The sequence below is a fragment of the Bufo gargarizans genome, chromosome 3 (assembly GCF_014858855.1).
Source record: "Bufo gargarizans isolate SCDJY-AF-19 chromosome 3, ASM1485885v1, whole genome shotgun sequence".
Taxonomy (NCBI): Eukaryota; Metazoa; Chordata; class Amphibia; order Anura; family Bufonidae; genus Bufo; species Bufo gargarizans.
In genome coordinates, this window is record NC_058082.1 from 353,897,304 (window position 1) to 353,915,708 (window position 18,405).

Consider the following 18,405-nt stretch of genomic DNA (forward strand, 5'->3'; position numbering starts at 1 on the left):
TTCCAATGTTCAAATGCGATTCTATTCGCAGCAAGAGAAGAGAAAAATGGAGCGCTCCAAATTGTTTAAGTCTTCTTAGTCATATCCGAATTGAAGGTCGGAACAGGGATCCAACGCCAGACGCGTTTCAGGGACTTCACTCCCCTTCCTCAGTGGCTGAATCCCTGTTGTGATATCACATCCTTTTATATCCCCACAAGTCTCTTATAAATACCGGACTGGAATGCACGAATATTCACATTGCGATATTGTTGCGTTTCTGATGCGTTTTTTGCGCAACATATGCGTTTTTTTGATATTTTCATCCTAATATTGCGATAAATACAGGTGATAGAGGAAAAGTTTCTCTCAAGTTGCTTTCCATTAATAAATATAAAAAAGTGATGCAAATAGCTAAAAAAATATCTAAAATCTTATGACAACTCTATAAAATTACTAAATAGTCTAAAAGAGGGAAGTAGTCTTCATTTTGAGGTTTCTCACTGTAGAAAAAGCTAATTCATAGAACTGTCTGATCACAGAATCATCATTATGGTCACATAAATTCCCTTTAAAATATTTGGTAAGATTTTAGATATTTTTTAGCTATTTGCATCACTTTTATGCAGCAGACCTCTTTATATATCAGTGAATGGTTTTATTAGAATTTTAATTTTTAACAGGATATTTTTATGTATAATTTTTTGTGTCCATCATGATGTTTTAACTTGATGTGATTACCCTTGTGACCTTTATGTTAATAAATGCTGTCATTGTGACCCACATAGTGAGTGCCAGTCGTTTACTCACATACACCATAGATTAAATTAAATTAATACTCCATGGATGTGTGCTAGATTCTGAAACACCCCTGCATGCACAGGCCAGGTTTTTCAGGGCAGGTTTTGCAGTGGTAAATGGTGTCTTTTCTTATCCACCTTTTAGAACACACCCTGCATCTTTTTGGGCTCCTTCTCTTCCTTGCTGTCTGGGGGACTTGACATGGAAAATGTTGCCCTGGTACGACACGGGCACCATGACTTCAAGAAGTACTGGGACCCTCCCCGGCCTGGGTTTGAAAAATTAAGGCCTTGATAATCACCTCTTGGAACTGAAGGAAAGTTTCTGCGTGGCCTGCAGATTGAAATAGCATGTACGCATTGCACATTGCCATCTGTACAATGTGTACGGTCAGCTTTTTGTACCATACTTTAGTTTTTCTTGTGGCACTGTAGGGTTTCAGAAGTTGATCTGAAAGATCCACCCCTCCCATGTGCCTATTGTAGTTCAGGATACAAACTGGTTTGGGGACAGTGGTTGTGGTACCACGTACAGGGGCAGGGGTGCTGGCGTTAGTGTGAATGGTATTCAGTACAAGGACCATAGTACCTCTGGCAGTTAGGGTTGTGAATAGGGGTATGCTGGTATAATAGTTATCTACATAGAGGTGGTAACCCTTATCCAGCAGTGGGTGCAGTAAGTCCCACACTATCTTCCCACTAACTCCTAGGGCAGGGGTGTATTCTGGGGGTTCTATGAGGGACTCTTTCCCTTCGTAAATGCAGAACTTGTGGGTGTACCCGGAGCTACTCTCACAAAGTTTGTATAACTGTATGCCATTCCCTCCCTTTGAAAAGTAATAGGGACTCATCTACACAGACATTTTTATCTGGGTTGTACACCTCAGCAAACTTGGTGTTAAAGTGGTCAATGACAGGCCTAACTTTGAACAGATGGTCAAATATTGAGTCGTTTTGGCGTGGGCACTGTGAATTGTGATTGTAGTGTAGGACTTTCCAAACTCACTCAAATCGCTTCTGGGTCATGATGTTACTGTAAATAGGAGTCTGGTAGAAAATGTCCGAACTCCAATATTGCCTAACGTTTGGCTTCTTTACAAAGCCATATGTAGCATGAGTCCCCAAAACTTCATCTCTGCTGCACTTACTGGGGTCCAACTTAGGGGTCTAGCATATGGTGATGTAGGGTTCTGATCAATGAAATGTTGGGTGTATAAATTGGTTTGGGCCACCGTTAAATTTACAAAATCTTCAGAGAAGAAGATTTTGAAAAAATCCCTTTCTGTGAAGCCCGCACAAACTATCTGAATTCCTGAGTTGCCCACAAATTCAGGAATTTGGGGCTGATCATTTTCAGGGGGTGAGGTCCATAAGCTTCACTCTGGGGGGCTGCCTCCGCTGCTACCTTGGGGCGCCTTATAGAGGGTCCCTCATCAGCGGATAATGATGATGATGATGATGATGAGGGGGTAGAGGAGTAGAGCAAGGTGGCATTCTCTTTTCCCTCACTGGCAGACTCAGTATCAGAGGTAAGGATGGCGTATTCGTCTTCAGCTGAGTATATTCGTTGGGATGAATTACACATTTTTATTTTATTGGGTTGTGACGTGTGAAATGTGTACACCTTTATTTCGTGTGAGGGGAGTGTAGGTAGTGTTTTCACATGTGAAGGGGCTTGTAATAAATTTTAAATAAAATTTAGAATAAAAAAAATTGGTAAAAAAAAAGTCTTCTACACAGAAAAAGTATTTTCTGCACAAAACAAAAAGTATTTTCTGCACTAAAAAAATTGCAGTGCAAACTGAGCAGACGCGATTAGTAATGGACACTATTAATCGATGTTCAGTGGTTGCAAAATACACATACTCAGATGGTGCGTTCGTGCAAAAAACTAAAACTGACACTAACTGAAAATTATATATATTGTAGGAGAGTACCTGGGGTGGTGGTAGACGGAAGGTACATCCCACCGGGGGTCCTGGCCCCGGTGGAGTAAGAGCCGGAAAAGTGCATTTTGCAGCGGTTATGCTGTTAACACAGCAGATCCGGGCCAGCTCTTACTGGGAGCAGGCAGATATGCGGGCGGGTGCCTGTCTCCCCACGGTCCAGGCCAGGTTTTGCAGGGAATGGTTAAAACCAGACCCGCAACAAGGGTGTGGTGTGCAATGTGGAGCTTCTGTGTTCTCTGGCTGTGAGAGTGAGAAGTGGAGGTGAGCTGAGCTGGGCTGTTTGCTGAGGCCTGTAAAGGAGTGTGCGGGAACCCGCAGCTGAAGTCAGGAGGGATCCGTGTTTCGTGGCTAGAAGCCGGACCCAGGGACTTACTTCACCATGGAGAAAAAGGTGACATTACTCCTGGCTTTAAATAGACTTTGCTTTATGTGATGGAAACGGGCCTCAAGTAGCCTGCAGCAGGGACTTGCTGTGTTTGAACTATTATTTAGCTGTTGTGTGTGACCACCCTATCTATGAACTGCACCGTCTTTCACTTGTATGCACCGTGTGAATAAACAAAGCAACGTGTTTTACACCAAGACCGGTCTGTGTTGCCTCTATACTGCACTCGCTACCACTGCCTACCAGAACGGATCCCCACTATATATACAGTACAGACCAAAAGTTTGGACACACCTTCTCATTCAAAGAGTTTTCTTTATTTTCATGACTATGAAAATTGTAGATTCACACTGAAGGCATCAAAACTATGAATTAACACATGTGGAATTATATACATAACAAAAAAGTGTCAAACAACTGAAAATATGTCATATTCTAGGTTCTTCAAAGTAGCCACCTTTTGCTTTGATTACTGCTTTGCACACTCTTGGCATTCTCTTGTTGAGCTTCAAGAGGTAGTCACCTGAAATGGTTTTCACTTCACAGGTGTGCCCTGTCAGAGTTAATAAGTGGGATTTCTTGCCTTATAAATGGGGTTGGAACCATCAGTTGCATTGTGGAGAAGTCAGGTGGATACACAGCTGATAGTCCTACTGAATAGACTGTTAGAATTTGTATTATGGCAAGAAAAAAGAAGCTACGTAATGAAAAACGAGTGTCCATCATTACTTTAAGAAATTAAGGTAAGTCAGTCCCAAAAATTGGGAAAACTTTGAAAGTGTCCCCAAGTGCAGTCACAAAAACCATCAAGTGCTACAAAGAAACTGGCTCACATGCGGACCGCCCAAGGAAAGGAAGACCAAGAGTCACCTCTGCTGCGGAGGATAAGTTCATCCGAGTCACCAGCCTCAGAAATCGCAGGTCAGATTAGAGACCAGGTCAATGCCACACAGAGTTCTAGCAGCAGACATATCTCTAGAACAACTGTTAAGAGGAGACTGTGTGAATCACGCCTTCATGGTAGAATATCTGCTAGGAAACCACTGCTAAGGACAGGCAACAAGCAGAAGAGACTTGTTTGGGCTAAAGAACACAAGGAATGGACATTAGACCAGTGGAAATCTGTGCTTTGGTCTGATGAGTCCAAATTTGAGATCTTTGGTTCCAACCACCATGTCTTTGTGCGACGCAGAAAAGGTGAACGGATGGACTCTACATGCCTGGTTCCCACCGTGAAGCATGGAAGAGGAGGTGTGATGGTGTGGGGGTGCTTTGCTGGTGACACTGTTGGGGATTTATTCAAAATTTAAGGCATACTGAACCAGCATGGCTACCACAGCATCTTGCAGCGGCATGCTATTCCATCCGGTTTGCGTTTAGTTGGACCATCATTTATTTTTCAACAGGACAATGACCCCAAACACACCTCCAGGCTGTGTAAGGGCTATTTGACCATGAGGAAGAGTGATGGGGTGCTGCGCCAAATGACCTGGCCTCTACAGTCACCGGACCTGAACCCAATCGAGATGGTTTGGGGTGAGCTGGACCGCAGAGTGAAGGCAAAAGTGCCAACAAGTGTTAAGTATCTCTGGGAACTCCTTCAAGACTGTTGGAAGACCATTTCAAGTGACTACCTCTTGAAGCTCATCAACAGAATGCCAAGAGTGTGCAAAGCAGTAATCAAAGCAAAAGGTGGCTACTTTGAAGAACCTAGAATATGACATATTTTCAGTTGTTGACACTTTTTTGTTATGTATATAATTCCACATGTGTTAATTCATAGTTTTGATGCCTTCAGTGTGAATCTACAATTTTCATAGTCATGAAAATAAAGAAAACTCTTTGAATGAGAAGGTGTGTCCAAACTTTTGGTCTGTACTGTATATATATATATATATATATATATATATATATATATATATATATACAGTGCTGCCCATAATTATTCATACCCCTGGAAGATTTAGAGCAAAAAGTGCCCAGTCCAAAATTATTCTTACCCTTCTCAATGATCAATAGAAAAGCCTTTATTTGCTATTACAGCAATCAAACACTTCCTATAATTGCAGACCAGCTTTTGCATGTCTCCACATGTATTTTTGCCCATTCATCTTTAGCAATGAGCTCCAAATCTTTTAGGTTGGAGGGTCTTTTTGCCGTCACCCTCATCTTTAGCTCCCTCCACAGATTCTCAATTGGATTCAAGTCTGGACTCTGGCTGGGCCACTCCAAAATGTTAATGTTGTTGTCTGCTAACCATTTTTTCACCACTTTTGTTGTGTGTTTTGGGTCATTGTCATGCTGAAATGTCCACTGGTGCCCAAGGCCACTACTTTGCACTGTAGCCACTGGAACTTGAAAACATTTAGAAATGGCCTTGTAGCCCTTTCCTGACTTGTGAGCAGCCACAATGCGCAGCCGCAGGTCCTCACTGATCTCCTTTGTCTTAGGGCTCTTTCACACTTGCATTGTCCGGATCCGGCGTGTACTCTATTTGCCGGAATTACACGCCGGATTCGGAAAAACGCAAGTGAACTGAAAGCATTTGAAGACGGATCCGTCTTCAAAATGCGCTCAGTGTTACTATGGCAGCCAGGACGCTATGAAAGTCCTGGTTGCCATAGTAGTAGTGGGGAGCGGGGGAGCAGTATACTAACAGTCCGTGCGGCTCCCGGGGCGCTCCAGAATGATGTCAGAGCGCCCCATGCGCATGGATGACGTGCCATGTGATCACGTCATCCATGCGCGTGGGGCGCCCTGACATCACTCTGGAGCGCCCCGGGAGTCGCACAGACGGTAAGTATACTGCTCCCCCACTCCCCACTGCAAATGAAAAAAAAAAAAGCATTACAGCAATTCCAGATGTTCTTCTTTTCTTCTTTTTTTTTTCTGCAGGAAAGGGTTAAATCGCAGTGATGGTGCACCACAAGTCCCAGCAAGCCACAAGCAGCACAGAACCTCTCTGCATACAGTCACCAGCTAGACTGCCCTTTCCTGTGCAGCTATAGCGCTGCCATCAGAGTGCTGGCAGAGGCCCCAAAACACCAGTGTCCCCTGCCTCACCTCAGAGGTGATCAGTGCTGACTAGTTCAGCACCAATCACCTCCCCCTGACCTCCCCCCTACCTACCCCGATGCCTGTGACAGCTTCCTGAGCTGCGATGTGCCAGTCTTCATTGACCGGCTAATCACAGTGCTTGGAGCTGCAGGGGGGGCGGTGCAGCACCATGGTGCCCTTACCCGCCATGGCTGCCTGCCTGTAAGAGCAGCTATGGTGCTGCGATTCTGCACCGATCATTCCCCAGATCCCTGTGGACCTTGCGCCATACATGTACGGCGCTGGTCCTTAAATCACGTTCGGTTGGGCCGTACATGTATGGCGCAGGTCTTTATGGGGTTAATAAAACCTGAAAAATTTGCCTTGATTTATGGTTAAAAAAAAAAGCATCATTACAGAAAAAAAGTTCTTTGCTTTATAAAAAGACAGTACCATTATGCAAGTATTGTACGACTTGCTGGCACTAACTTATGTATCTCTAAATCCACAGCACAATGGAGATTTCATACATGGCATCTTGTATGAAAAATAGGGCAATTTAAATACAGCTCATAAATGCATAGTAACTTTGTCAGATTTTAAAGAGAAAATATAAATGCCCTCTAAAATACTTCTTATGCAGCCTTACAAAAGTGCTGAGGTCGTTGCATTATTTGATGAATATTCAATATATTTTAGTTCAGCACTTCAAATGAAAACTGTGAGTTTTACAAGTACAGAAGATATTTGATTTATCTTTCTCATGAGACTTTTAAAGAACATTATGAGATTTATATAATGTAAAGTCTAAGAGATTGTTGCGCAAAATTTACAGTACCTTGAAATAAAAAAAATCTAACAAGGCAATCTTTATTTGATTTTTTTTTAACCCCTGCTCGACAGCTGCCTTTCAGTACAGCCGGCAGCAGTCTCCATGATCGGTCACAACTCTGATTATGAACAGTTAACCACCTAAGTTGCCACTATGGCATCAGAACAGTAATTTACTGGCAGGAGGCCCCACCTCACGACGAGATCCTGGAAGCCTGTTCAGTTTCTATAGCAGCTGTCATAGTAAAATTCCTATTAAGCCCTGCCTGTATGGAACAGTGGGATTCTGCTAGTCTGCAATATTAAACTATAGCAGTCAATGGTATAAGCAGTTTAACAATCACAATGTTCAAGTACCTTAGGCTGACTGAAAATAAAGTAAAGAAACAAAGTCTTTAAAAATGCAAAAAAAAAAGAATAAAAAATTCAAATAATCCCCTTTCTTAGTTTTACGTTTAAAAACAAACAAAAACATTTGAAAACTTTGTATCACAATGACAGAAAATGCACAAATCATTAAACTATAAAAGCATTTCTCCCCTACAGTAAACTGCCTTTTTGTGGTTGATTCACCTTCCCAAAAAAATTAACAGAAAGTGATCTAAAATAGATATGTACTGCTAAATGGTATCAATAAAAACTACACATTGTCATACAAAACAGAAACCTCTGTCTACAGAGCTCTGTAGACAGAAATATAATAAGTTATAGGTTCTAAATACAGTGATGCAAAGAAAACACTTTTTCAAACTTTAGTGTTTTTTAAAAGTATTTAAGCATAAAGAAAAGGTATATAAATTGGTATAATTGTAATGATCTGCACAATAAAGGAAAGGTGATATTTACTGCACAGTGAATGCTATAATAAGAAAAACCATAAAACAATGGCAAATTTGTATTTTTTTTTCCAGTTCCAGCACATTAGCAACTATTTCCAGCTTTCTTATAAATTGTATGAAACATTTTATTTTGCTATTAGAAAATACAACTTGCCCACAAACAAAAGCCTGTTATAGCTATTTGAAAGGAAAAAAAAAACATTTATGGAATTTGGGAGGCAGGGAGAAAATTAAAATGAAAAAGGGGAAGGGGATTAAGCGTTATTTGCATTTGCTTAAATTGGTGCTGGAGAGAAAATTTGTTTTAGTCATAATACATTTTTATTGGTTTTTCTTCATTAGTAAAGAGAACAATTCTTACATACTTGTTCAATAGCACAGTAAGGGATATTTTTGGTCAACAGGTCATGTGAATAATACTTATTACATGTATTATAGTTAACTTTACGTACAATAGGTCTCAGTTATATTGTTACTGATCAAAAATATAAAATAAGCCATTTTTACCTTCACTGATTCACTGCTGCTTCTGTCCTTGCCTCTATGCACTTCCTGGTCCTGGATAGTCACACCAGAAATGCCAAAAAGAGCCCAATCACTGGCTGACCCACCTCAGCCAGTAATTGACTGAGCAGGTGTGTTAAGATGGGACCAGGAAATGGAGAGCAACGTTTCAATGACCAGAGAGGGGGATTGATGAGGGTGAGCATGTTTTCTTTTTAAGTCATTGTGAGTCATATAGAAAAAAATCTATATAGCTGGACATCCCCTCTAAAGGCCCAAAGTCCTTTCGTTTTATTACACAGCTCAACAATGATTTTGCTACTGAGAGAAAACTAAAATTAGCGCGCTGATTCTAAATATGAACTCAAAATTTGCAGGACGATCTTTTATTTTCAGTTATACCAATTTGAAGTGTGTGCAATTTTTTTATTTATTTTTTTGATCACTTTATAGAAAAAAATTATTGGGTAGTTGAAGTGACAAAAAATGGCAAATTGGCTGTTTTTATTATTTTTTTCCCGTATGCCATTAATATTGTTAATATTTTCGCACGAGGTGATCATTTTTGCACGCGGCGATGCTCATGTTTATTGTTAAAGTATTTTTATTTTGAGGAAAGGGGATGATTTGAACTTTTTTTTAAATATATATTTGCAAACACTTCTTTTTTACTTTTTTTTTTACACTTTATTTGCACTATACCAATACAATGATGCCACTTAGTGGCCTGTATTAGTATAGTCATCTAATGGGCACGAAGCCTGCTTGAGGCTTCAGCCTATTAGATCAATGTAAGGTGGTTCCCCAATCTCAGCCAGGGCCGTGGTCACAGATGACAACAGAATCTGAAAGGGAAAATGTATGCGATCAGCCTTATGGTTGATCGCATACATGTGCCGCGGGTCTCTGCTATTTAAAATAGCAGAAACCCGGTGGCTATGGCACCCGCTTCACGTGCAAGCGGGCACCATGGTTGGGGACCTCCTTAAAGGGTTAAGTTATACATGCAAAGCCTATTAAGTTACAATATTAATGCATTATATTGGAGATATTCCAATGGACATGTCCAGACCTGTCCAGATGCACTCAGGCTGATGTCAGCAGTAAGTATATAAGGCAAGCTGGACAGATTTTGATAAAGTGATCTGTTATAGTGCTAACAGTTTTGAAACTTAAGATGGATAAATGCAAATGTGTTACCAATCCAGACAATTTCTGCTACATATGTGGCAAATACACTACTTATGATCAGTGCAAGAATCTGACAAAGCGAGTGCGTCTTGCAGCTTGGGATGCATTTGTGCTAGTAGTTCAGAATTTCCTTGGGAACAGACGAGCTGCAAACTATGCTGAATTAGTAGACAACATGCTTACAGCATATGAACAACTTGGCTGTCGAATGTCATTGAAAGTGCATTTCTTGCATTCCAATCTTGACTTTTTCCAACCAAATTTGGGACGTGTAAGTGACGAATATGGAGAGCGGTAAAGATATTTCTACAATGGAGAACAGGTGTCAAGGCCGCTTGAATCCCAACATGATGGGGGACTACTGCTGTTTTTTGCAATGGGAAAATATGACCGTTCACAAATGCAAAAGCAGATGCCCAAAGCACTTTTAACAGTACTGGGCCTTGCTCAAGTAAGACTTTTAAATTGAAAAACGAGACTTTGAAATGTTGTTATTCCATTACATTTTCATACACTGTTTACTACGCAAACTTTGATGTAGATCAGGTAATTGTTGGAGTAAAACTCGTTCTGTTCAAAATTATTCAATGCTTTCTAAGTGCTTAATTCATTTAGGCATACTTATGCATAGCAAAATTTTGTGACGTGTTACAACAATTCTGACTTCGGATTTGTAATCCACACTCTCAATTTAGTATAGGACAAATGGTTTTTGTCCAGTAGCAGACAAAAATTTTTTTTGGGGTTGAGTGGTGTTATTATCTTGTATTTATTTTGGCATTATTGCAAGTAGTTTTTATAAAAATTGTGAGCAGTTTCTCTTGCACAGCCTTCAGGCTTTCAATGACTTTGCAGACTTGTAACCTCTTGTAGAGGCATAGAAGGAAGTAAGTTATACTTTGACTTACAGCCATCTGAAATAGATCAAAAGATACTTTGAAAAAAAAAGTGGTGTTGAAACAGCTCCTCTTAAAATAAATCCCCCAAGATCAGAATTGGTGACACCAATGTGGCTTCTTGCCTTTAGGTTGCTAAGAGAGCAAGGTCCTGTAGTACCACATGTCTCTGACATGCATGTGCAGCAAGTTCATGAGCAGATGGTGCAGAGAATTGGAGTAGTAGTGGCCCTGATAAGGTGTGGTGTAGCTGTGTACTCCCTCAGGCCATTGCTCCTTGGGTATTGGTAAAGTGGAAAGGTGATTTGAGGAATCTGGCCAGAAGTAAACGTATAACAGACTATATTTACTTAGTGCAGAATATAACTTTTGGCACATCCAGCAGTATTATGTATGGTTTCTGGCACCAGATGAGGAGGTACAGTGGCTGTTTGGATGGCAATTAAATGGCATTAGCAGGCACTTGTGGATATACAGTCAGGGTCATAAATATGTGCTTTAACTGCAGACTGTCAGCTTTAATTTGAGGGTATTTACATCCAAATCAGGTGAACGGTGTAGGAATTACAACAGTTTGCATATGTGCCTCCCACTTGTTAAGGCACCGAAAGTAATGGGCAGAATAATAATCATAAATTATCAAAAATCATAAATAAATTCTTTGCAGTCAATTACAGCCTGAAATATGGAACGCATAGACATCACCAGGCACTGGATTTCATCCCTTGGTGATACTCTGCAAGGCCTCTACTGCAACTGTCTTCAGTTCCTGCTTGTTCTTGGGGCATTTTCCCTTCAGTTTTGTCCTCAGTAAGTGAAATGCATGCTCAATCGGATTCAGGTCAGGTGATTGACTTGGCCATTGCATAGCATTCCACTTCTTTCCCTTAAAAAACTCTTTGGTTGCTTTTGCAGTATGCTTTGTGTCATTGTCTATCTGCACTGTTAAGCGCCGTCCAATGAGTTCTGAAGCATTTGGCTGAATATGAGCAGATAATATTGCCCCAAACACTTAAAAATTCATCCTGCTGCTTTTGTCAGCAGTCACATCATCAATAAATACAAGAGAACCAGTTCAATTGGTAGCCATACATGCCCACGCTATGACACTACCACCATCATGCTTCACTGATGAAGTGGTATGCTTAGGATCATGGGCAGTTCCTTTCCTTTTCCATACTCTTCTCTTCCCATCACTCTGGTATAAGTTGACATTGGTCTCATCTGTCCATAGGATGTTGTTCCAGAACTGTGAAGGCTTTTTAGCTGTCGTTTGGCAAACTCTAATCTGGACTTTGACACACATACACCTACCTCCTGGAGAGTGTTCTTGATCTGGCCAACTGTTGTGAAGGGTGTTTTCTTCACCAGGGAAATAATTATTTGGTCATCCACCACAGTTGTTTTCCGTGGTCTTCCGGGTCTTTTGGTGTTGCTGAGCTCACTGATGTGTTCCTTCTTTTTAAGAATGCTCCAAACAGTTGTTTTGGCCACACCTAATGTTTTTGCTATCTCTCCGATGGGTTTGTTTTGTTTTTTTAGCCTAATGATGTGTCACAATAGGTAGGTAAGCACAGGAAAACAAACAGAACAAATGACTAGGCCCAAAAGCTATGGAGAAAAGGGTCACCTCCTAGCGATCCCTAAACGTTTTCCTTAAACTGCTGTGCCCATGTGCATACCCTAATGGTGGATATGCACATGCCCTCATGACTAAACCTATAAACCCTGAGCAAACCCTAAGCTGTAGGGAAAAGGGAAGAGGCAACCTGCTTCTTCGAACCTGGAGGAAGCAAGTGTCTCCCTAGAGGCCTAGATAAAAGACACAAGAGAGAGGACTTATCTAGAGAAGAGCTGGAGCAGACGATCCACCACACATCCAGAGCTCACAGGAAAGAACTATAACCCGCACAGGCCACTGGGGGAAGGAGGGATAAATAGCCTCACTAGCCATCAAACCCAGTACACCTGAGGTAAGGTGGATCCGTCTCAAACCCAAACCAAAATAAACAGAGAAGTCAGACAGTCTGACAGACCTCTGCACATTCACAGGGCAAAGCGTGACATGATCGCTTGCTTACTGATAGTGACAGCTCTTTAGATCTCATCTTGAGAGTTGACACCAACAGATTCCAAATGTAAATAGCACACTTTACTCTGGACCTTTCATCTGCTCATTTTAATTGGGATAATTCGGGAATAACACACACCTGGCCATGGAACAGATAGGAAGCCAATTGTCCCATTACTTTTGGTCCCTTAACAAGCGGGAGGCACATATGCAAACTGTTGTAATTCCTACACAGTTCACCTTATTTGGATGTAAATACCATCACATTAAAGCTGACAGTCTGCAGTTAAAGCACATCTAGTTTGTTTCATTTCAAATTTATTGTGGTGGTGTATAGAGCCAGAAATCTTAGCATTGTGTTGATGTTCCAATATTTATGGACCTGACTTTAGGTGTCCACCAGGGAGTAGCTAAAGGCTCATGGGCCCTACTGCAAGATTTCAGCTTAAGTCCCCCTTTCCTCAGTGCTTTGTGGCAAGGGGCAGAGGTGGCCCTAGCCTTTTTGATTCCTGAAGTAAAATTTGAAATGGCCCCCCCCCATGCCAAATTCTCAACCTAACCTCTTCCCTCCAGTCCTACTGTTACAGACATATTTGGAAAACATTACATACAGAGCTACAAAACATACAGGGTGATACAGCTCCACATACCTCTTACATCCAGTGACGTCTCCTCTGATGTAGATATTCTCTTTCCTCATCTTCTCCATTCAGAGCAGACCGCCAGGATCACTTCTTTCAGCTTTCTGTCATCTCTGCAAAGTTTGACAAACAGACATCTTAGTTTTCTACTTTTCAAATATCCTCACATCTTCTCAACATCACATCCTGCCACCCCCAATACTCTGTCCATTGTACTCCCCAATACTATGCTGTAGAAACAGTCCTCCTGGAAATACTAGTACCACACAGATAGTGGCCCTTCAATAATTATTGGTACACAGTGCCCTAAAAAATAACAGAGCCCAGCAAATAGGGTCCCTGACACTAATAATCTAAACATAATGTCTGATACTGTGCCATGTTTTCCCCCATAGTAATAGTGCTCCCCAAAGCCTCACCAATAGAAATAATCATCTGCAGTAATAATGCCCCCATTGTGCCCATATTAGTAATCATGTTCAATATAGACCATCAGTAGTAATAATTATTCTTATATTGTGTGCCAGTTAAAAAAAATACCTTGTTAAAGGGAATATTAATTATTGATATTTTGGGTAATCTCAATAATGAATATTCATAAATAGGCGATGAGTCGTCTATTGATGACTCCGCCTATTTATACCTTGCAAGAAACTACCTCTGTTGCCACTACCTATTTACTAAACTACGTGCGGAGGATTACTACTTCGGCGGCGACTATAAAAGACTATACACTGTGCCATGAACAATAAAGTATATTCATTAACAAATACGAGTCTACAGTTTCTTTGGTGCTATAATTACTGTATTTTTCGCCCTATAAGACGCACTTTTCCCCCCAAAAAGTCAGGGGAAATGGCAGTGGGTCTTATGGGGCGAATGCTGCCGTGTACACTGATACACCGCCGACCGCATGCTGCACAGCGTGGTCGGAGGTGTATCAGCGAGGAGGAAGGAGGGGCTGGGGGCTGGCATCTAGGTTTGTAAAGGCAGCACGGCCGGTGCAGTCATTGTATTCTATTGCACTGGGCCCCGCTCACTGTACTAATCGTATCAAATTGAAGGCAATGTTTAACTATAGAATATCTTCAATCCAGCAGCCTGTACTTACGTCCATAGCAGGCAGGAGGCTGGGCAGGTGGGCGGGCACTGGCAGCGTAACTCACTAGTCACGTGCCCGCGCCACATACTTTATGAATGAAGCAGGCGGCACGGGCACGTGATTAGTGAGTTATGCTGCCATTGACCGCTCACCCGCCCAGTCTCCTGCCTCCTGCCTGCTACAGACGTAAGTACAGGCTGCTGGATTGAAGATATTCTATAGTTAAACATTGCCTGCAATTAGATACGATTAGTACAGTGAGTGGGACCCGGTGCAATAGCATACAATGACTGCTCTGGGCCCCGCTGCCATTACAAAACTAGTGTCGATGCCAGCCCCCACCCCCTGTATTGGGGGTCATTCACAATACACAGGGACACTATTATGGGGGGGATCTGTGGATGACACATAGCATAATATGCTGTTATCTGTCATCCACAGATCCCCCCATAGCAGTGTCATGCCATCCACAGATGCCTCATAACAGTGCCATCCACAAACCCCCATAACAGTGTCATCCACTAGATCCCCCATAATAGTGTCATCCACAGATCCATCATAACAGTGCATCACCCACAGATCCACCATTACAGTGTCATCCACAGATCCCCAATAATTGTGTCATTCACAGGTTACCATTAGTTCAAAGCCCACCAAAAGCACACCTTTTGGTTCAAAATATTTTTTTTCTTAATTTCCCCCTCAAAAACCTAGGTGCGTCTTATGGGCCGGTGCGTCTTATAGGGCGAAAAATACTGTATATATATTTATATCAAAGGACATATAAATATTGTGACATCTCGGGGTCACTTAGCTCTCCTGGATCACAGTCTTCTCCGCTTAGACGGTGGTCACACCTCGAAGAAGCCACTCCAACATTGCAGATTTGGGTGCTAACTGCCCACGACCAGCTTTATGGTCACTTTAACAGCAGACCAAACATAAATCACAAACACAAATCCTAGGCCGTCTGGCCCCTGACTATGCAATAGTTCTCCCTCTCTATCGGGATATGGGTCTACCACAGAGCTCCCCAAAACACAGCACCGTGCTTACCCCACACAGGGTCAGAGGGTCCCGGCTCCCACAGACGTTTGGGTGATTGCAGTCGATGGCGGTTTTTCAGAAGCCTATGGTCGTGCTGAGGTAGTTCAGTGTCAGTAAGTGACCCAGAAAACAATGATTCTGCAGTGTGGGCCATTGTTGGCCTAGTAGGCTTTAATGATCACCTTAGATGATCACAAAGAAAATTAATGCTTTTTCTATGCAAAATTATCCAGCCGATCGCTTTTGGTCTGTTCACAATGAAGCAACGACCTTATCTCATCTGGGGTATGCCAACATTGCCATTGCCAACACACTCATAGAGGTGATCGCTTCATTGTGCTATGCAAGCCCCTTCCCAACAACAAGGTAACGATCACGAAGGGGAATTGACACATGTATGTGCCTTTTTTTGTTTGTTTTGTTTTTGCAGCCACAGTGCAGCACCAGAGGCCAGAAAAATTAGGCATGTACACATGCCTGAAAAATTTGGTATTGTTGCAGCCCCTGCTGTAGCAACGGCCGGAAAAATTGATGTTTTCCAGGCAGAAAGTGCACTAAAACATTGCGGCCTAAACCCTAGTTGGTGGCGGAGAAGTCACGCAAATCATCCGGCATGCAGAGATTAAATACAGCAGCGTGTGGACCATTTTATAGCCCAAGGCATCTCATCAGGCCTTTTTTAGTCAAATGCATCTTCCACTGTCAGTCCCTTCGGGATCCATGCCTCATTCATCTTAATAAAGGTGAGACTTTTTTGACCTAGGCGACTTCTCTTCTCAGTGACAATACCTCCTGCTGTGCTGAAGGTCCTTTCTGACAGGACACTTGAAGCGGGGCAGGCCTAGAAGTTCTATTGCAAATTGGGGTAGCTCAGGCCACAGGTCAAGCCTGCACACCCAGTAGTCAAGGGGTTAATCACTCCTCAGCGTGTCGATATCTGCAGTTAAGGAGAGGTAGTCTGCTAGCTGTCGGTCGAGTCGTTCTCTGAGGGTGGACCCCGAAGGGCTGTGGCGATGCGTAGGACTTCAAAAGCTCTGCATGTTCTCCATCAACAACACGTCTGTAAAGCGTCCTGTCCTTGGCCGCATGGTCGTGGTAGGGGGAGGATTACTTTCACCTCTTCCCCTGTTAGATTCCCGTTGTGCTGTGACATCACCCTTATATGCTGTGTAAAGCATACTTTTTAACTTGTTTTGGAACTGCTGCATCCTTTCCGACTTCTGGTAATTCGGTAACATTTCAGACACTTTCTGCTTAAACCGGGGGTCTAGTAGCGTGGCCACCCAGTACAGGTCATTCTCATTCAGCCATTTTATACGAGGGTCCCTCAACAGGCACGACAGCATGAAAGACCCTATTTGCACTAGGTTGGATGCCGAGCCACTCATGTCCCGTTCCTCGTCCTCACTGATCTCATTGAAGGTCTGTTCTTCCCCCAGCCACGTACAACACCACGGGTACCAGATAGGTGACAACGAGCACCCTGGGATGCCTACTGTGGTTGGTCTTCCTCCTCCTTAAAGCCACATTCCTCCTCTGACTCCTCTTCCTTAGACTCCTCTTCCAGCGTTGCCGCAGGTCCAGCAAGCGATGCTGATAATGCTGTTTCTGGTGGTGATGGTGACCACAACTCTTCCTCTTCACGCTCATCTACGGCCTGATCCAGCACTCTTCGCAAGGCACACTCCAGGAAGAAAACAAATGGGATGATGTCGCTGATGGTGCCTTCGGTGCGACTGACTAGGTTGTCACCTCCTTAAAAGGACGCATGAGCCTACAGGCATTGCGCATGAGCGTCTAGTAACGTGGCAAAAAAATACCCAGCTCCGCAGAGGCTGTCCTAGCACCCCGGTCATACAAATACTCGTTGACTGCTTTTTTTGTTGTTGGAGCGGTCGAATATTGGGAGCGTTGAATTCCAACGTGTCGGGCTGTCACAAATCAAGCGCCTCACTGGCATGTTGTTTTGCTGCTAAATATCTGAAAAGTGTGCCATGGCATGCTTGAGGACGTCCTGTAAGCCTGGGTACTTATGCACAAAGCGTTGTACGATCAAATTCAACACATGTGCCTATGCACGGCACATGTGTCAACTTACCAAATTCAAATTCAATGCCGCCAACAAATTGCTTCCGTTGTCACACACCACTTTGACAATCTCCAGTTGGTGTGGAGTCAGCCACTGATCCACCTGTTCATTCAGGGCGGACAGGAGTTGCTGGTCTGGTGTGACTCTCTGCTTTCAGGCAAGTCAACCCCAAGACGGCGTGACACTGTCGTATCCGGGATGTGGAATAGCCCCTGCGGGGCTGGGGGGGTGCAATTGATGTGGAACAAGACGCAGCAGCAGAAGAGGACTCAGCCAGGGAGGTTATTGAAGAGGGTGGAGTAGGAGGAGTAGAGGAGGTGGCAGCAGGCCTGCCTGCAAGTCGTGGCGGTGTCGCCAACTCCTCTGCAGAGCCACGCATTCCATGCTTGGCAGCTGTCAGCAGGTTTACCCAATGTGCAGTTTACGTGATATACCTGCCATGACCGTGCTTTGCATACCCGGTATCAGTGGTCAGATGGACCCTTGCCCCAACACTGTGTGCCAGACATGCCATGACTTCCTTTTCCACAATAGAGTACAGGTTGGGGATTGCCTTTTGTGAAAAGAAATTTTGTCTGGGTACCTTCCACTGCGGTGTCCCAATAGCTACACATTTTTTGAAGGCCTCAGACTCCACCAGCTTGTATGGTAAAAGCTGGAGGGCTAAGAGTTCCGACAAGCCAGCTGTCAGCCGCCGGGCAAGGGGGTGACTCTGTGACATTGGCTTCTTGCGCTCAAACATTTCCTTGACAGACACCTGACTGTGGGCAGATGAGCAGGAACTGCTGAAGGTGAGAGGCGGAGTGGCGGATGGTTGAGAGGGGGCAAGGAGGACAGCAGTGGTTGACGTGGCTGAAGATGCTGGACCAGGAGGAGGATGGTGGCTTTGAGTTTGTGTGCTGCTTGTACTCATCATGTGTTGATCCCATAGGCGTTTGTGATGTGAGATTATGTGCCTTCGCAAAGCAGTTGTACCTAGGTGGGTGTTGGACTTCCCACAACTCAGTTTCTTTTGGCACAGGTTGCAAATGGCATCGCTGTTATC